Source organism: Cornus florida, unplaced genomic scaffold (genome assembly GCF_030987335.1).
Source record: "Cornus florida cultivar Cherokee Brave unplaced genomic scaffold, ASM3098733v1 CherokeeBrave_3.0.0_Hap2_Chr11, whole genome shotgun sequence".
In the NCBI taxonomy this organism is placed as follows: domain Eukaryota; kingdom Viridiplantae; phylum Streptophyta; class Magnoliopsida; order Cornales; family Cornaceae; genus Cornus; species Cornus florida.
The window spans coordinates 99,522,995-99,545,638 of record NW_026775581.1 but is presented as its reverse complement, the minus strand read 5'-3'; positions in this window follow the sequence as shown (position 1 = coordinate 99,545,638).

The following is a 22,644-nucleotide window of genomic DNA, read 5'->3' as shown; positions in this document are numbered from 1 at the left end:
ACAAAGACACGTGTGGTCTTATGAACATCCAAGCAAGATTACTCACGTTTTGGATAAATTTATCTGATGCGACACAAGTCTTAAATTTTTGGTATATTCCGAAAGTGTCAAAACTGATGTGGAGCACAGATTAGGTAAACTTATTAAAACACTTTGATCTGATCGTGGATATGAGTATTTCTTGGGATAGTGCAAAGACTATATAGTCAATGAGGGTATTGTGTACCAGTTTTCCACAATTGACGCTCAATGGGTTGAGATGTCAAATAGGAATAACAGAATTTCTGCTTAACATGGTTAGATCTATGAACAGTTATGCTACATTATCTCTTTCATTTAAGAGTTTAGCGTTAATGATGTCGATGTGTATTATGAACTGCATTCCATCTTAGTCTGTCTCAAGGATACTGTTTGAGCTGTGTTTTTGACTAAATATTAGTTTGAATCATATGCACATATGGGGTAGTCTTGCACATGTACACTTGATATAGACAAGTAAGTTGGAAGCAGATTATAGGCATGCTAGATTTGATAGCTACTTAAAAGTCACTAGGACGGATTATTTTATGATCTCAATGATAAAAGTTGATTGTTTACACTCACTGTTTACTATAGGAGAATTATATTATGAATCACATACCTAGTAGCATAGTGTTAGAGAATATGGTATGAGTACCAGATGTACCACATATGGATACAGATCGTTTTGGCGAGTTACTATGAAATCAGAGTTGGAATCTATGTATTCTAATAAATTCTGGGATCTTGTAGAACTTTCTAGTAGGGTGATTCCTATGGAAGGCAAGTTAATCTATAAAAAGATACCAGAAGATTTCTTAGTGAATAAATTATGAGTGTACAAGGGAATGTCATTATTTTTCTGATTCTATATATATTGATGACATCCTACTCATATAGAATGATGTGGAAGGTTTGTCATCAATAAAGAGGTAGTTGTTAAATTACTTTTAAATGAAGGATTTTTCAAGATGTAAGCTATATTCCTAGGATCAAGTTTTTGCAAGATCGGGTTAAAAGGAAAATAGGCTTATCTTAATAATCCTACATTGATAAAGTTTTGACCAGGTTTGGTATGTATAACTCAAAGAATGAGTTTTTGCTTTATTAATATGGATTGCTCTCTCTAGTAAGTAGTTTTCCAAGACTAGCAGAGGAGATTGAGCAAATGAGACTGGAACTATATGCTTTGGCATATGGGAGTCTCATATATGCCATGGTCTATACCAAACAAGACATCCGCTACATAGTAGGGATAGTCAGTAGATATCAGTCCAATTCTGGACTTGATAACTGGTCTGTTGTGAAAAATATCATTAAGTACCTAAGGAGAACCAATGATATCATACTCATTTATAGATGTGTTGATATGGTCCTAGTTAGGTATGCTAATTCTGATTTTCAATCAGAAGTAGATACTATAAGGTTCATGACTTAGTGTATGTTCACTTAATGAAAGGGAAATCAGTTGGTAGATTGTTAATCAGATTTCAACTGCTGACTCAAACCTGCAGGTGGAATATATTGCAGCCTTAAAGGCGGCAAAGGAAGCCTATTGGTTTGATCTCACTGATTTAGAGGTTGTGGAGCATGCTAGCCTGCCTATCGAGCTATATTGCGACAATAGTGTAGAAGTAGTCCAAACCAATGACCTAAGGTTCTATAGAGGAACAAGATACACTGAGAGGAAGTATCATGTTCTACATGATATTGTCCGGCAAGAAAATGTACTTGTAGCTAGAACATTGCATTGGAACCCAACTTTGTTGATTCATTATCAAAGGTGTCATTGATCAATAATTATTGATCATCATCTGGATAACATTGGAGTTAGGTGCAATTTGAATTGGCTATGAGGGCAAGTGGGAGCTGTTGGGATTTATATGCCCTGGCATAGCAAATTCCTGTTTGGATTAAAGTGACATATGTTCCTGACGTTTCTGAAATATTTATGTTTTATACAATTGGTGAATTCAATGTATTATATTTCGATTCATTATAGAATTGATAGTGTCCATTTGATTACAAGAGATATTTATATATATGTATGTGATGGCAATCAATGCATGATATATAAATAGTAATCATAAATTGTTCATAATCAGTAATTATGGATGGACTCATAATTAATTAAGACTTGAACTGGATCCGCGTTAGGTTGAGATATATTGCGAGAGCCGTCGTATACAATTGCTCCCTATCACCGTCATAGCATTTGACTCTTAAGCATGAGAAAAGTATAAACTCTTTTATTAATTAATAATTACTTTGATTTGTTCAGCGGATTCTTCGGGATCCTTAGACCGACACTTTGGGTAGTTATGTAATTAATAGTTAGAGGGTTATATTTTCAATATTTGCATCATTGCTACTTGTATTTATTTTGTATTGATTATGATTGATCACAAAGTAAATTCGAAGGCCTTCGTGTGTTTTTAGACAAAATAATTTATTATATATTTATTTATTTAAATTATTATTTTTGTCAAACAAATATTTTATTGTGATCGAGTCAGAAATAATCAATGGTACCAAAATAAATATATTAATTAAGTAGTCGGATTGATGGCTTTATTTATCCGATAACTAATTAAGAATAGAGGGGTCAAAGTGCAATATTGACTTAGAGGTTATTTATTATTTAATTGGAGTTCAATTAATTTCTTTTAGTGGAGTAGAAATTAATTTATGAATTAATTGAATTGGGTCCATGGACCGGGCCAATTATTAATTCATTGTAGCCAATAAAATAATAGGCCCAATGGATTCTCACTCATAGCCCAACTTGATATTGGAATCATATTAGATTTGAGACATATGAATTAGAGATTGAGAAAGATTTGTTGTTTCCTTTTCTTTATTTTTATGTTGTCTATAAATATACATGGTCTATGTATATTTTGGGTGTGATTTTTGGAAAGAAGGAAAAAGGAATAAATTTTCTCTCTCTAGAAAATTAGGGTTAGTGTTCTCATCTAATGGAGGCTCCCACAAGCCTAGTTTTCCAAGGTCATTCATAGAGGCTTATGAGTGATTCCTAAAGGCAAGACCATTACCAAGAAGATAGAGATCTATGGAAAAGGTGTCTAGCAAAAGGGATCTACAATAAGTGAGAACATTCACTTTAAAGGAGAGATCTAAGGTTTACTCAAACCTTGATGTAAGTATTCAATCTTTTAATTGAATGATACATCATGTTTTATTTTTGCATAAAACTTGTCTCTATGTGATGAATCAAGATCTATGAATTAAAATCCCTCGAAAAGTTTTTAAGACTAGCACATTTCCAAACACTGTTACTACATACTAGATGAGGCATGTCTGATTTAATCTCTTACTTTAATAATTTTGATTCTTTTCTTTGAGTAAGTCTTATCTACTTCTTCTTTTAAGTTTGTCTTAGCTAGAGTGAACTATCAACTGTTAAATTTATTATCAAATTGGGTGATTTATAATATTTTTCCTTTATATTTTAATCCTTCAGTTTAATAAAGTATACATTTGTTTATTTATTCTACTTATTTATTTATTTATATTTTCCATCTTTATGTGATCAATTTTTTGTTGGAAGTTATTATTATTCCATTTTACAGATCAAGTTTTTGCATTTTACCCTTAGATGAATGCAAACACAAACACACACACATACATAATACCAGGATGTATGAATGAAGATAATACATTTTCTGAATTTATGCTGCTCCTTTCAGTTCATTTTTCTATTATAGTTTTTACCTTTATATCTATTTCTCGTGTTTCTTCCAAATTTGGTTTGTAAAGTTACTGGCCTTTTGCCCCAAATTAACTGAACAATCTTTTTATGAAATGCTATATCAAGTTTGTTTGTATCAAGTCCGATTTTATTTTTTTTATTGTTTTGGAATTTCAACTGTGACATAAAACCATTTATGGTGTACTGGGTGCCTAATATACCATCATACTATTATTTCTATATATAGGCAATTTGGGGACGAAACATGGGAAGGATTTCAATATTCTTCTTAGGGATTTTAGTTATGTGCTGCTGGGCAGCCATGGCAGAAGCGTAAACAAGTGTATATATAAAAAAAGATGAGAAATTAACACAAAAATTGAATTGAAGACCTGGGAAATAGCAATTACCCAATAAACATACTTGTAAAACAAAACATATGCACAGAGAGACAAATCTAGATCCCAAATACAAAGCCCATGCCAGATTTTAGAATGAAATTGAAATTTCTTAAATCAGAAAGCATATATATACAACTATATATATATATATATATATATATATATATATACATGCAAATATATAGATTTCATACCTATTGCTTCCTTCTAGAGTTTCAAAGCGATGGAAGAGTGGCTATGGTGTAGGCATTTGTCCATGGTTTGAGGAGAGTGTGTGGTGTAGAAGGGAGAGAGAGGGAGAGAGGAGGGCAGGGTTGAGGTCGAGCTCTGATCGGGATGTTGGTAGTGGGGTTTGTTCAACAAATAGCAGGTTGTTCTCTTCTCTCTCTCTGTTCTGGTTGCCGCCGTTCTCTTCACACTCTCTCTCTCTCTGTTACCCTACATAGGAACCAAATAGGGATATAGCAATTGCCATTTCTTGTGCTAGAATTGGCAAAAGAAATGGCAAAGTTAAAATTTAGCAGACTAAATGACAGCCAATTGGAGAACCCATTTGAAGCCCGTCTGTTATATTTTATAAATAGCAGCCCAAATGACATGGGGTTGGAGATGCTTTAAGAGTTAACTGCTTCTGGGAGACTTGACTAATGGAAGTCTCCCACGACTGCAGTTCTTAACTCTGTTGATGATTCTTTCCCCCATAATTCTGCAATTTAAAGATGTGACTCTATGAAAAATAAGGAGTATACAAGATTTGAGAATCAGTTTTTGTTACTAATTGATGTGAGAGTCATTGCCAATTGGTGTTCCCGCTCTAAGTTCGGAGGTAGACAAGGGCACACCGAATTTGTGGCACTTACAGGGGAACTCATTGAAATCATTGTGATCAACGAACCTTCCTCCAAAAGCAAAAGAGATTCCAAAAAGATAAGGAGACAAAGGGACTTCCTAATTGTTACTAGAAAAAATTATTAATATTGAAAGCTTTTCAGTATTTTAATATTGAAAGCTTTAAACAAATTATGTATGGTTGAAGCTAGCTGTCACAGCCAGAATTAAATTGTTTATTAATGCTCAATTGTTTGCATTTTGGGTTAAATATTCCAACACCCTTTCAGGTTGGTCTTTATTGCTCACTTACTAAAATAACCGGAAAAAAACCTAAACCTCCCATCATGTTTAACGGTCAATTAACGAAAGAGAGTGTCAAGATAAAATTAACCAAACGTGGGGGAGGACTTAGGGGGTGTCAGAGTATTTAACCTTGCTATTTTTGGTTGACTAGCACAACCCGTTGGTATAAAATTTTATGATTTATTATTATTATTATTATTTATTTACCGGAAAAGATGAATCAAAATATAAAGTAATACAATCAACCACTTTTCAGTTTGGTTTTTTTAACTATATATTCATAAAAAATTACTATTGTTCCTTCTAAAATTATTTAAAAATTTCATTATCCCCCCCTCCTAATTTTCTAATTCCGTTCCTGCGCCTATCTATGTTTTCTTATAGTTTTTGATACTTCCTTCTATTTGGATATTAGACAACTTTGTTTATTTTTTATTTTTCTACTTGTATTTTTTATTTTTCCCCTGTAATTGGCAACTGATCAATTGTGTTTTTATTTGATTTTTTTCATTTAAACAAGTAGTGCAATTTTGTCAGTTCATCTCAGTTGTATTAAATAGATAGTCAAAGAAAATAGTTTTCAAAACTATTCCAAACTAAGGATGTCCCTTGAATTAGAGATTGGGTCTAAGATTTTTTTGGCTTACACTATAATCATTTACTATTGGATGTAAAGGTTATTATATTAATGATACCTGCAAATTCATTAATTTCTAACGCGCCAAAGTCTTTATATGGACCCAAAAATATTGATAGTAGCGTCCTTAATTTAATACGAAAGCACCTAAATCCCCACCATAATGACCAACTTAGCACTCGAGAAGATAAAAGGAAAATAATTGATGATTCAAAGACATAGGGCCAAAATGAAATCTAAGCATCCAGACTATGAAAGTGGGATTTTGAAGCATCCAACGGTGTCGGTGCTGGATGCTTCAGCATCTATTCAGCCCTTTGTTTTCCGAGGCATTTACTCAAAGATAAGACGAGACCAAGTCCCCTTTGCAATTAGATGGAACATTTAAAATAGATATTTGGAAAAAAAAAAAAAAAAAAAAAAAAAAAAAAAAAAAAAAAAAACGTATCACATTTATTACTACAAGTGGTTGAGATATTTAGAATAAATGTTATAATATGTCAACGAATCTTCATATTCAGCCCATCTAGATTCTAAAGCATCCATGCTCTCGTGAGATATCCAAGTTGCACCATTCGTATGTAAGTGGATTAAATGCGTTGGTCACTGTTGCTTGATATAATTTGACATCTTGAATAAAAAATAAATTTATGTCTCTAACAGCAATTTATTTATTATTAAAAGTAAAAATAAAAAAAAAATTATTGGCAGTAGATTTGTATTTATTGTCATATGCAGTGTTGCGATAGGCAGCAATTGTAATTGTTGGGATATGTGTGCCCTAACATAACAAATTCTTATTTTGGATTGTAAAAGTCATGATTCCTTATCTGAATATTATTATTAAGGCATTATACAATTGGTGAATGGAACGTATTATTTTTCGATTCATTATGGAATTGATTGTGTCCACTTGATTACAAGATAAATTTATATATGTATGTAATGGCAATTAATACTAAGTTATAAATTAGTAATCATAAATGGTTCAAAGTCGGTAATTATGGATGCACATTTAATTTGTTAAGACTTGAACTGAGTCCACGATAGATTGAGATATATTGCGAGAGCTGTCGTATGCAATTGCTCTTTATCACATTCATGGCTTTTGACTCTCAAGCATGAGAGAAACATAAACTCTTTTATTAATTAATAATTACTTTGATTTGTTCGGCAGATTTCTCGGGATCCTTAGATTGGCACTTTGGGTAGTTATATAATTAATAGTCAGAGATTTATATTCTCAATATTTGTATCAGTGCTATTTGTATTTATTTTGTTTTGATTATGGTTGATCACAAATTAAATTCGAAGGCCTTCGTATGTTTTAGACATATATTTTTATATATATATTTATTTAGTAAATTATTATTTTTGTCAAATAAATATTTTATTGTGATCGAACCGAAAATAATCAAAGGTAACAAAATAATTATATTAATTATGTTGTCGGATTGATGGCTTTAATTATCCGATAACTAATTATGCATAGAGGGCTCAAAGTGCAACATTGACTTAGAGGTTATTTACTATTTAATTGGAGTGCAATTAATTTCTTTTAGTGGAGCAGAAATTAATTTATGAATTAATTGAATTAGGTCCATGGTTTAATGGACTGGACCAATTATTAATTTATAGGAGCCAAGAAAATAGTAAGCCCAAAAGGATTCTCACCAATAGCCCAAATTGATATTGGAATCCTGTTAGAATTGAGAAAGTTGAAGTAGAGATGGAAAATGATTTATTGTTTCTTTTTTTCTTATTTTTATTTTGCCTATATATACATGGGTCCATGTATATTTTAGGTGTGACTTTTAGAACAAGAAAAATAAATACACTTCTCTCTCTAGATTTTAGGGTTTGTTTTCTCTTCTAAATGAGGCTATCACAAGCCTTGATTCTAAGGTCATTCATCATGTCATATTGGTGATTCCTAAAGGGAAGATTATAATCAAGAAGAAGGAGAAAGGATCTTACTAAAGGATCTACAATAAGTGAGAACATTCACTTTAGAGGAAAGGTTAAAAGGTTTACTCAGACCTTTAATGTAAGTATTTAATCTGTTAATTGAATAATACATCATCTTTTATTTGTTTTTGCATAAAACTTGTCTCTATGTGATGAATCAAGATCTATGATTGCAAATCCCTCAAAAGTTTTTAAAAACTTACACGTTTCCTAACAATGGTATCAGCGCATGGTTTGATTAATTACTAGAGATCATGTGTTTATAAAAATCATCTTCATGGATCCAAATTATATATACATATATATAATTATTGATGTATGTTGATGTATTATTTATTATGTTGATATATATTAATACATGATGATGTATGTATAATTGTGAATAGATGATGATGTGTGTTTGGGTCATGGATGAAGCTTATAGGTATATTGAATGTAATTTTATCTTTGGATGAATGTAATTAAGGCTTTGATTTAGCCTGTTTGAAAATTCAATGATGTAATTTAATTTTTTTTCATTGTATTTCAAATTGTAAGTATTTATTAAAGCCATGTAATCTTTATCAAAGGATGCTATGAAGCTTTAAGAAGGTCCGAAAGTGTTAAATAATGCTTTAGTAATTTTCTGAAATTTTTTCGAATTTTTTGAAATTTTTTTGGAATTTTTTGAGGCTTAATTTAATTTTCTGGGAATTTTTCTAATTTTTCTGAAATTTTTCGGCGTTTTTCCGGTGGCCGTAGCATCGCCGGCAGCGAGAAGAGGCGTCGGAGGAGGCTGGAATTAGATGTGGCGCAGGGAGAGTGAGTCTGGAGCGTGAGGAACACGCGCCAGGAAGTGGAGCTTAGAAGACATGCTGGCGCGTGCATCTCATGCGCCAGCCAAAGCCACATTCCCTCCACGCGCGTGCAAGTGCGTGGAAGCGCGTGCTTGTGCGTGGAAGCGCGTGCCAGTGCGTGGGGGCGCGTGTCTTGCCCCGTTACATGCCCCAGGCGTGTGCGAGCGCGTGTGGGGCCCTCCAGGCGCGTTCCAAGCTGCGTTTTGCTTCTCCTAACGTGTACAAGCTTCCTATGGGTGTTTATACACTGTTGAAGGCAGGGTCGGCCCTGGCCCAAGTACAGGCCCATGTATAATGGGCCACAAAAAAAATTATAACCAAATGCAGCAAATCAAAATTTATAGGCCCATGAATGTTGGGCCACCAAAAAAAAAATTTATAACCGCAGTAAAGGGCCTCAGGAATGATGGGCTACCAAAAAAAAAAAAAAAGTCTAGCCAAATGCAGCAAAAAGTGGCCTAAAAAAAATAAATAAATAAATTAGGGCAAGCATATCACTTGAAAAATTAAACCCTGCCTCCATCCAAATCCAAATTCTCGTTCTCTCTCTCTCTCTCGTCTCCTCTGCAAAAGCAGCAAGACTGCAACGGTGAATAGTCAGAACCTTTTTTTCCTCAAAAATTTAAAGTTCAAAACTCAGTTTCTCTGGCCCCCTTGCTCTCTGTTCGTCTATGACTCTGTCCTCTCTCTCTCTGTTCCAGACACTGAATACTGTAACTGTAAGTTTTTTACTTCTATCTCTAATTCAAGTCTTTAAGTAGTTATTTTGATGAACTTAAATAAAAAAATTATTTTGATGAATTTAAATAAAATAATTATTTTGATGAACTTAAATCTATATCAATTGTTATCAAAATGAAACTGATTATCGAAATTTGTAAGTCTTTGTATATCCACCTGGCCTTCAATGTCTTATTAATTGTGTTTCAATATTCAGACTATTCAGTACTAATGCAAATAATTTTATTTTCGTATATCAATTCTCGGTTTGTCTTGTGGTGTTGCCTTTTCTCTTGTGGTGTTGTTTTATAGTTCATATCTGACTTAATAAGATCCCACAAGGCACAAGCCTAAGACACAAAGATTTTTAGGAAAAAAACGAAGAAGAACAGATGTATCAAGAAGTTCAAAAAAAGAGAAAAAGAATTGATTCAATCTCAAAATGACGTTATTCATAAGTTTTTTAGTAACAATGCACAAACTGAGCGTTTAGTTGAAGATTTGGTGAATGAAGAACATAGGAATGAAGAAAATCTTAACGAATATGGAGATTTAATGAATAAAGATAGGAAAGAGAATCAAAATGAAGAAAATGTGAATGAACTTGAAGATTTGGTAAATGAAGAATATATGAATGGGAATGATAATCTTCCTTTGAACATTAATGATCCAAGAAATTGGAAAGATATTGATAAAAAAAAATGAGAGATTTATTAGTTGAAAGAAGTCCTCAAAAAATAAATCTTACCTAGGGTCGACGATGACACAAGAGAGATTGAATGGATTGGCTATCTTGTCTATTGAAAAAGATGTGTTGGAGAGAGTTGATCTGAACACTTTAATTGATAATTTTACAGCTCAAAATACAAGATAGTCACATTTATTGTAATTAAAATTTCGCACTTTTATACTTATCAAAAAAAAAAAATTGCACTTTTATAAAATAAAAAATTTGCGCTCGTGAAACTTATCTATAGAGGGCCTCAAATTTAAAGTCCGCCTAGGGTCTCTCGAGATTTTTTCAATCTCAGGGCCGGCCCTAGTTGAAGGACGCCCGTACAGCAAGAATAGTATTTAAATGTTAAAAGCTGAATCCATTGGCCATTTAAATTGTTTCTGTCTGTGGTTTAATTATTTATGTGATGCATTGAATAATTTAATACTAATTATAATTGTTCATGCATTGGATCCATGATTTTTTATCTAAATGACTTAATTTATATTAATTAAATTATGAAGATAAATTGGATTGGATTGCTAATTAATTTGAGGGCATTTATTGGGAAACGAAAAAATTATTTTTGTAAATTATTTTAAAAGAATGCCTCAAATTAAATATTAGTGAATCTTTTAAAATCCATATATTTTCTAAATTTAATTGGATTAAAATTAAGGTGTTTTGCATGCATTAAATCATAAATAGAAAACCCTAGTTATATATAATTAAAAATTGAGTGAGAGCGGGGATTTTTATACATTACCCCATGGCCTTCGTAATTATAACCATTGTGATTAGATCTTTAAAAATAAGGCCTCACGCATGATTTAAAGAGTCTAGGTTATAAGAATGGTTGTCTCACGAAAATATATTTATTAAATGACCATTATAGTTAGATCTTTAAAAATAAGGCCCTACACGTGATTTAAAGAATCTAAGCTAATAATGGCAATATATTTAATATTTATTTTTCCGTTGGAGCATTAATTACGTTATACACTCAATCTAAAATCAATAGTATTAGCTTCTAATGGAGTGGTCTATACTAGGTGATTTTAGAAAGGCTAAACTTAATCGGGAATTATTTCATATATAGATAAGACATTGTCTAAAGAGATATGGAAATAATGAGTTTTTCTCGTCAATAAGTAATAATGAATTCCGCCAACCGGATAAGTTATTGGCATATTGATTGTCCGATTTTTCATGCAATATGGTTAAGGGACCCACAATTAATTAATTATTTTATTTTCCATGATTATTTTTTATTCACTTTATTTATTGTATGAATGCTTTTATTTTCAGATTTATCATGACTAGTCCATTCAGTCCACTTGCAAATATACTAAAAGAAAATCGATTAACTGGACCTAATTATATCGATTGGAAAAGGCAATTAGATATTGTTCTCACATATGAAGGGTTCAATTATGTGCTTACTACTCCCCGACTGTGATACCCCTCGGATCCGAGACACGGGTTGATCAGGCCCAAGCCCAAACCCGAGGGAAATATCAAACAATTAATATGTAATACGAACACAGATGACAAAATGAATTTAATAAATAAAGTTTAAGCTGAAAGAAAACTAAATATAGAAACCTTTAATATTAAATATACTTAAATCTCAATAATCCAAAACCTCCATAAGTTAACAACTCGGGAATCCATCTCCAGTGGACCCCTTAAAAACCAAACTGAAATGAAAGTAAACTGAAGATAAAATCCAAATCAAATATCTGGAAAGAAGTCCTACATCGTCGGTAGAATGGAAGATCTTCTCTGCCCAGCACGAACAAGCTCAAGCCTGGAACTGACGAACACCTGGAAAATAGGAGTGGATCAGGCCCACGAACAAGTTCTAACCTACTACAATCCAAGCAAAGACTCGATACACATATACACTCTAACCAACTCAACAATAACTATATAAGTCGTGTATATATATATATATATATATATATATATATCTATATCTATACTATGGACTCTCGCTGGACTATAATATGGGTCTCAACCTGAGTAGAAGGCAACATGCAATACGCACCTGAGTGGGCATGACTACCTAAGCCTAACAGGGTACACCACAACCAGTATAGCCAGCTACGCATCCTACTGCATATGCGCTCCCTAACCGTCAACTCTGAGACTCAAGCTCATGTCACGGTACCATAATAATATATTTAAAATCCGTTCATAACAATCCATAATAAATCTAGTAAGTCGTTCAACTTATTCAACTGTACAAACTTAACATAGATAACCAGTAATCCAGCTAGTCATTCAGCTTGTGCAGCTTCTTTGACTTAACCTAAATATAAGTAGGATTTATTTTTAATCCATTCCCTTATTCCGTATAGGTAGGATATGGCATTTTTTTTTTTGAGCCAATCCAAATCTAGTATGTCACCGTCCCATACCGGTGCATACAATCCAATCCATCCGGCAGTTAATAGAATAAATAAAAATATAACTATCAACCAATCCATACATTCCACAATTGACAATAAAACATTAAGTACAAATATCAATTGTTCCATATTAAGTATGATAAAATAATTGTCAATTAACAAACTTAATCCATACTACTCTGAAATGTCCACTAATTGATATTACAGGTTATACATGTAAACCAATTAATTCTAACCAACCATAACAGAAAATAAATGTTCACAGGGTTATTTTTAGTAATTCTGGAACATGACTAACTGCAAAACATCACTAAGAATTTTAATACCAAAGCTTAAACATCTTGCAGCTCCTTCCATCCAAAGTGTAAACCAACTTAGGGCCAAATAAGCATACTAAACCATTTAAATCCACACGCTTATTTTATAACATTGGGATAGGTTTAATTGAGAATTTTATTGCTAAGAACTGCTATTCTAAGTGTTAAGCAATTCTGCATCCTTTCTTAACAAAAACACAGTAAACTGATTTAATTAAGCATTGTCCACTGTTGCATTTAAACAAAGTTGTTTTACTTTGCATAAACTTCTCTCAAGGATTTTAACCATGCTTAGACCACCTCTAAACACCTCAGTATAGCTTCCAACAGAAACTAAAAATCCCAAAATCCGAGTTCCGTAGCTCATAAAGTCACAGAAAAATGGAAAACAAAAATCCAACCAAGAGCCTGCTCTTCTAAAGCTTGGAGCCGGCTCTCCTAAGCATGGAGGCGGCTCCAAGACCTCTAGAGCCAGCTTCATATAAACATGGAGCCTGCTCTTCGCCCCAATGAGCTGGCTCTTCAAAAATAAGAGCCTGCTCTTCTACGTTCCTTCATCTCCTTCACGTCCGACTTGATTCTGTTGATCCGACTTCCATTCCTAAGGCACTTGGATGTTCAAATTGGGTTCCAACTGATTCCAGAATCCACTAAATTCTTTGTTCAATTACCAAAATTAATTTAAAGCATAAATTTTGTAACAAGAATTTAATACTAGCAGTTTATGCAATCCCGAACCCCAACTGTTTTAACACATCAAACTTGCAATCTAAATAAATTTCAGTGATTCCCAACATAATATAGAATTAATTAAAATTATTACTCATCAATTTCCATGAATTAACATAAATTACAACAACAAAGGACTTAAAACAACCATTAAACAACTTAGAAACACAATCAGTTTTAAGCATTCAGGATATGCAATGCAGTTCAATTTAAATCCTTATTAAATCCTGGAATTGTATTAGTTGTGTAAAGAACACGAGCCTAAGGGAAAGAGATAGGATTAGAACTCGCCTTTGAGACTTTTGTTCAAAATCTCTCCGTCGTCTTCTAAGGTTCCGGCGATTCCTACTGCAAAATTCCTCCTTTGTTCTCTCTCTGCCTCCACAGGCGTGTATAGGTTTTACTTTTCTTAAAACCCTAAGCAGACTTATCTTATATATTTATAGGCAACCAAAAACCTAAGTCCAATTATATCCAAAGTCTGAAACTCGGCCCATAAACACAACCTAGTTTATAAACCCTGTCGGCTCATTAAATTAAACCTAAACAGAATTAAAACCCTAACCACACTTTTATACCTAGTCATTAATTAAAACATTTAATTATTAATTCAATTAAAGAAACAATAAAATTCCAAGTTAACGTAAAACAGAAAATAAAATACAATTTAATAATTAATAAATTCACAAAATCATTATTAAATAATTAGTCGTCAAATATTGCAAATAAACACGCCAATCAACAATTTAAATAATTTAAAATTCAATTAAAATAATAAATTAAATACTAGGACTATCCTTTTGAAATTAGGGGTATTACACTGACCTTCTCCGCCTTTGCTTGAGGATCCTCCTGAGGAGCATGAAGTTTTTAAGAAATGGAATAAAGCAGATGAGATGACTAGGTGCTACATTCTTGTTTCACCCTCGAATGTATAAAATCAACATCTTCATTATCCCATTTCTGTAGACATCATGCTTAACCTCAAGGAAATGTTTGGGCAAGTTGGTAAAAGTGCACACCAAACTGCTATGATAAGCTTGATGACCACCAAGATGGTCCAAGGTACTCCAGTTCGGGAACATGCTTTAAAAATGATTGGTAGTCTAAATGAACTAGAGATCCTTGGATGCAACTTGGATGGTGAACTTCAGGTTGACATGATTATCGCTTCATTGCCAGACTCATTTAACTCTTTTAGGGTTAATTATTCTATAAATAAGCTTGAGCACTCACTCGCTGAACTTCTGAATGAGTTGGTAACCTTTGAAGGGATAATCAAAAGTAAGTGTGCATCTATCAACTACACTCAGTCTGTTGGACCATCCACTTCTAGGCCAAGAGGAGGGGCTAGAAAAAGAAGAAGGATGGTGCCCAAACTGTGCTTGTGCCAAACAAAGTGATCAAAAAGGATAAGAGGAAGAAGAAAGTGTTGGTTGAAGGCGAAGGAAACTGCTTCCATTGCAGTCAACCGGGTCACTGGAAACCTAACTGTCCAACACTTCGCACGCAAGGCAAAGGAAAAAGTATATTCATTGTTGAGGCAAGTAATGTGGTTGAATCTATAGATTTCTGGTGCATAGATTCTGGAGCCACTAATCATGTTTGCAATTCATTGTAGAGATTCCAGGAGTCCAAAAACCTCAATGAAGGAGAGATATACTTGAATATGGGATCTAATGCCAAGGTGGAAGCTAAAGCAGTGGGAGTGGTTCATATGCAGTTTGATAGTGGGAGGAGTCTTAATTTAGAAGATTGTCATTATGCGCCAAATGTTTGGCGCAATTTAATTTCAGTTTCTTCGTTGGTTTGCAAAAACTATATTTTTACTTTTGAAAAAAATGTTTTAATTAAATTAAATGGTTGTGTTATAACTTTTGGTGCATTGAAAGATAGTTTATATATTTTAACTCCTAGCTCATATCAAATGCAAAATTATGAATTAAATGTAACTTCATCTAGATTAAATGTTAAAAAAAAAAAAACAGTTTTTCCAAACTCATTGTATCATTGGCATTTCCGATTGGGTCACATCAATCAAAATAGGATTCAAAGGTTGGTTAAAGAAGTTTTATTACCTTGTGAGGCAAAGAAGCCTGTGTCAACTTGTGAATCCTGTATTGAAGGAAAGATGACTCGAAGGGCTTACTCAGCCAAAGGATATAGAGCCAAAGAACAATTAGAGTTGGTGCACACAGACGTGTGTGGTCCTAAGAACACCCAAGCGAGAGGAGGGTTTGAGTACTTCATCACTTTCATTGAAAATTATTCACGTTTTGAATATATTTACCTAATGTGGCACAATTCAGAAGCTTATGAAAAATTCCGTGAGTTTCAGGCGGAAGTGGAGCGTAGATTAGGTAAACTTATCAAAACACTTCGATCTGATCGAGGAGTTGAATACCTCTTCGGGGATTCAAGGATCTTATGGTCAATGAGGGTATTATGCACCAGTTATCCGCACCTGACTGCCTTCAACAGAATGGAGTAGCAAAAAGGAGAAATAGAACTTTGCTTAACATGGTTAGATCTATGATGAGTTTTGCTACATTACCTCTATCATTTTGGGGGTTAGCCTTAGAATCAGCGATGTGCATCTTGAACTGTGTTCCATCCAAGTCTGTTTCTGGAACATCATATGAGCTGTGGTTTGGACAGAAACCTAGTTTAAATCATATGCACATATGGGGGTGTCTAGCACATGTGCGTAAGAAACAGGCAGACAAGTTAGAAACAAGATCAGATGCATGCTTATTTGTTGGCTATCCAAAGGGCACTAGAGGTGGATTATTTTATGATCCCAGGGACAATAAGGTTATTGTCAACACTCATTGTGATACACCCTAATTTCGAAACACGGGTTGATCAAGTCCGCGCACAAAATTAAGGGATATCAAAACAATTAAAGTATTAAATCACGTACAGAATACAAAGTGAAATAAAAGAATAAATAATACACTGAAGAAAAACTAATAAATAATAATTTTCATTAATTAATAACTCTCCAACAATTACAACTCGGGAATCCCATAACCCAAGGACCCCTTAAAACATTATCTATAATCCAATACTACTTAAAAGTACACAAGATAAATAGATGAATAACAGTCTCCCAACTGCGGATTCTCAACCTCGAGATTGGAACTTCTAATAACCTGAAAAATAAATCGTGGGTTAAACCCTACGAGCAAGTTCTCTCTACCAGACCTCTGAAAACTAATAAGTAGATCATCTCTGATCAAAATCCAACCTAATAAAGAATTTAACTTTAATATAGCATGATATACATATATATAAATAATTATATATACTACATTAATCACATCCACTAATAGATTTATTAAATTTTCAAACCTATTAAATAATGATTAAAATAATAATCATACCTAGACCAATCCACCATTTCTTTTTTAAAAAAAATAAACTCCTTTAACCTGAATTCCATCCTAATCAGTTGTTTAATCACTTAAACAATAAATTATAATAAAAGAAATACTCTATTTAATCCCAACCCGATAATGATTTTAATTGTTTAAATCACATATCCAAAATCCAAGCTTTGACAAATCATCTATATCTTCCCTAATATTATTTTATTAATATTAAATAATACACTAACCAGTAAGTACTAAACTATTCTCATTTAAGAATATCTAACCCTAATCCAATCCATACATACAACAACCATAGATGATATTTTAATCATCTAACACATAATAACGTAATTATGCTTTGGCAAATCAACCACGCCATTATAAATATTTTTATTTATATATTGGCAATTCAACCATGCCTCCATAAGTATATTTATTTATACATTGGCAATTCAACCATGCCTCCGTGTATGTATATATTTATACATTGGCAATTCAACCATGCCTCCACAGGTATATTTATTCATACATTTAATTAGCAATTCATCCATGCTTTCCATATATGTATTCTGTTCATACAAATATTTAGGTAATATATTTAATTATTTGACAATTCATCCATGCCCACACTTTAACCATGAATTAACTTTAAAATTAACAATACGCTAAATCATACATAGCCATCACATGCATATTATACGCATATCATTAATTTAACAACCAGCCTATCAAGATATGCCAAATAAGAATGATAATATTAATTATCTTAAATGATTTATATATATATATATATATATACCTACACATATATTATTTAATATATATATGTGTTTAACACATTCCTTAATAATCCTTCATTATTTTAAATCAATATACATACATATATATATATATATATATATATATATATATATATATATATTCATCCTTCCATACAACTCATAGACAAATTAAACTATATATACACACATATAAATAATTATATATATATATATATATATATATACACTTCCTTCCATAACAAATTATTAATTTATTATATTTACACAAATTAGTGCAACTAAATATGTCAGAAATAGTTTCCTCTAAATACTCCATATTGGTTTAAATAGTTTTCCGACATTGTCTCACTGAAACATAAATATCTCCTAGTAGGATGGGAATCTGATAATGAAATTGGTACCATTGGAAAGAAGACGAAAAATCCTTGAATTTGAGCTCAAAAATGACCCAATTTCAATTTAAAATGACTAAGTTATGACCGTTTTAATTTATAGTGTCGAATTAGGCCAACATAGTTTCCCACGCGCGCCCACGCGTTTACCATGCACTTGCATGCGCTGGATCCAAGCCTTTGTGTGTGCTGGTATTGGCTGAGCTCATGCGCTACGGTGAGCTCGCCCACACTGAATCAATCCACTGATCTGATCCCCCATTAATGGTGGAGATCCACGCGTATAATAACTCTGGTAGACCGTTCTGTACCGGATTAATCTACCTTTGATCATGGCACATCTATGTCTCACATCCACGGCAAACTATACTTCCATGTACCGCGCCGTACTGAATCGCCAGCCCTTTTTTCACACGCTGATGAACAGAATCCTTCCCCCATTTTAATAATTTATTTAATTACCCAAAAATTATTAAATTAATTCTAAAAATATTTCAGAAATTATAAAACAATTCCAGAAAAATCCCAGAAAATACAGAAAAATCCTATAAATTCTATAAACCCTTAAATAACCCTCTTGGGTCAAAAATCAAGCACAACAATTGATTTAACAATAAATACAACATATACATCTATCAATTTAAAAAAAAAATTTCAACTTACCCAAATTGTTCTTAGGTTTTAAAAATCTTTTCAAATCAATGAAGTAAATGTTTAAATTTTTGTTAGGTTAGTTTTGTAATTTTCAAAGGGACAGTGCATTGAATGCATGTTCCCTTAAACAGAGGAAGTAATTTGTTTTTATTGGCAAGGATGGATGCACCCAACATATGTGTCCTGTTGCCTCAATTGAAACCTGAACCCTCAGCCTCCGATTTGTGTAAAATATTCTGTTGACAGGTAATGTTGAATTTTTTTTTTTTCATTTTCTTTTTTTACTGGTCAAAAAGTTCTTTGGTAGACAGGAGTTTCTTCCAAGGTGATAATCCGTCTGTGGATGGTGGCTCATGGGTAGATCTTTGCTACAAATAATCTGATTACAAGTGGAAAAGTTATCCCCGATTGTTGTTTCATGTCTAAAGAAGCAGGTGTGTCAACGAATCATATATTTATCTGCTGCGATTGACTTGGGAGGTTCTGTCTTTGGTGATAGCCATTTTGTAATATCTTTTCCCTAGTTTAGTGCTTCTGATGGTTCATAGTTGGAGGAGGAAGGGGGTTGTGGGTGGAGTGAATATGAGAGAGAAGAATACTTTTGGTGCAGCTCCTTGTGCATTTGGCACATCGAATCATGAAGATTTTGATGGATTTGAAGAACCAACTCACAAGTTAAAGAGTATTGTTATGGGCCTTTGTTTAGTTGGCGGATGGGTAGGGTGTATCCGTCCCTTGAGATAGAGTTTGTATGAAACTCAATAACTAAATTCCTATAAAATAGGAAGTTTAGTTTGATGAAAGAAGGAAAGCTTTGAAGACATGTATAGAAGGTTGGCAGCATGAAGTGAACAAATCTAATTGTGACAAGTGACCTTGACATGGCGCTAAAAGATGGGCCACTTGGGATAGAACACGGCTGCCAAGTTTATAAAAGGAAGTTGCTAGAACTTAGCAACTTTTCAGCAACATTCTAGCAACTTACATTTGACTAGATCAAAGAGAGTTTCCAGCAAGGATTTTCTAATTGAAACAAGGAGCAAGACGAGATAAGAAGCAAAAGAATACTGGGTTTTGACCTAGTTTGAATAACAAAGTGAAGAAAATCAAGGGAATGAGAGATTTTCTAGCAAGAAGTTAGGAAAATAAGTTGAGAAAGAATTCTATAAATAGGAAAGATGTAATCCTATTCCAATGGTCCAGTACCACCACAAAACATGCATTTCAACTAAAAATGTTTTCAATTGACTCTACGTCATTTTCCTATCAATTTCTTTATTTCAATTTAATGGCAATTGATTAGATCCTCGTCAACTATTTCGATTCAGCCATTTACTTTCTTTCAATTTCAATTATGCCAATTTTAATTACGCAATTTTAGTTAGGCTTTCAATTCAATGGCAATTGATTAAATTCTTGCCATTGAATCGTAGTGACAATTGATTAAATTCTTGTCATTACTTGGCTGATGGCAATTGATTAAATTCTTGCTATTACGTCTCAGTGGCGATCGATTAAATTCTTGCCATTGTGTTTGGCTGGTGGCGATCGATTAAATTCTTGCCATTGTGTTTGGCTGATGGCGATTGATTAAGTTCTCGCCATCACGTTCGGCCGGTGATCGATTAAGTTCTTGCCGCCTGTCTTTACTCGGCCATTTCATTCATTCAAACATTCATCAGCCGTTGCATTTCTTTAGACACTCTAAAAAGTCCTTGCTACAAATAAGGCATAAAAGTATCTTACTGGGAGTTCTTACTAGTCTCTCTCCCACACAATCGCCTGAGAGTCAACCATCGGAAAAAGGGATAGGCTAGTGTTCAATTACATATTTTGGGTATTTTGTACAAATACTCTGGCACGCCCACGAAGAGTCCATCGACCGGCGTAAGGAACAAAAACCGCGTGAACAATATGTTTTGCATGTGTTGGCTTGCAGGTATTGCACATAAAATAGGTTAAATGAAAAAAGTGATATATATATAGCTTTGGAATTGTTCTCATGGAGATTATTACAAGTCAGCCACCAATATTAGAAGGCTATGAGAATATTCACATAATTGATTGGGTTAAATCTAATCTTGCAAATGGTGATATTAAAAGTATTGTTGATCCTAGATTACTGGGAGACTTCGATGTCAATTGCGTTTGGAAAGCAGTAGAATTAGCAATGAATTGTGTAGTATCTGGCAATTCTACTCAAAGACCAAACATGAATTTTGTGGTGACGGAATTAAGAGATTGTTTGGCAACAGAGATAGCTCATCATGGAGCACAATCGATAGATTCAATTGGAGTACCTTTGTACCCGGAGAGTAAAATGAGTGATGCAACAACTCCTTAAATTAAATATATTTTGTGTTTGTTGTTGAACGTTTTCTACTTTAATCCGCGCCCAGCTCGATGCGTCAGAGGAGTCCTCTTTTTCCTTTATTAAATTTGTATATAATGATTGTACTTCTCTTTTTCAAAGTAGTAAATGGATTGCGGTGTTGTTGTGTTCGACCCCTCTCTCTATATTATATAATATAATATAATATATATATATATATATATATATATATATATATATATATATGTTTTTTTTCTTAATATAATAATAGGTTAATTACAATGACACCCCTTGAGATTTGTCATAATGTCAATCATATACAAGTTAAGCATTTTTTGAACAATGAGACCCCCGGTCAGAATTTTAATCCAAACAGCCCTTAAAATGTTTAAAAAGTGAAAAATCAAAACCCATGAAAAGTCGTTTTTGCCCTTCAGTGAACCTTACCCTATAGGATATTCATTCTTTCTTTTCCAAACACGGCGTACGCATCCTTTCTTCTCTTTCTCTAAGTTCTGCAAAAATGAAACGCTAATTCTACCCCTGCATCTCTTTTTCTCACCACCACCATGGTTGATCTGTGCTATGGGTGGTATGAGAAGGAAGTGGATCGCGACGATGGAAGTTGTATTGGACTAGGGTTTGTAGAATTTTGTGAAGGAATTAGATTGATTTATGGCTTCGTGGACTGCGGTAGAGGTGGCGACGAGAGGGTTGCTTCTCTGTTTGTTCTCTTTGCTCCTCTGTTTCTTCAAACTTGGGTCGACGATGCTTTCCTGGTGTTTCAAGATTCTTAATTGATTATTATCAGCCCTTCATTGTGTATGTATATTTGTGTATGCATTATTTATGTATGTGTGTTAGCAATCGGTGTTGTAGAGAAAGAAAAAAGGAATTTATTTAGGAGAAAAAGAATTTATTTAGAAAAGGAAAGTTTAAAAAGGAATTTATTTAGAAAAAAATTTATGTGAGAGATTTTATATTATCTGTATATATAGAAAATAATATAAAATCATGATTATCTCTCTCTCTATATGTACACATCAATACATATATTACACACACACAATTATTCAACTTTCATTTTCTAAATCAATCCTTCAACACCCCAATTACAATCACAACCCGATTTTTCAACTTTCCTTGTCTAAATCAATCCTTTAACACCAGATTGTAATTAGTTCACCTTTACTTTTCTAAACCACCTCTATTGGAATCATAAACCGATGCATACTATCAAAATAATATATACATAAACACGCGCACCCAATTCCCTAATTCAATTACATGATTTTTATTGTTTTAGAATATATATATATATATATATATATATATATATATATATATATATATCCGTGTGTTCATTCCCTCTTAATATGAGCTGTGGAGTGGTGGGTGGTGGTGGCCTGGAATGGTGGGTGTGAAGGTTAAAACTATAATTATATTATTTAAATAGGGTAACTAATAAGTCAAAGGGTAATAAAGTCATTTCACTATGTGTCAGATCTT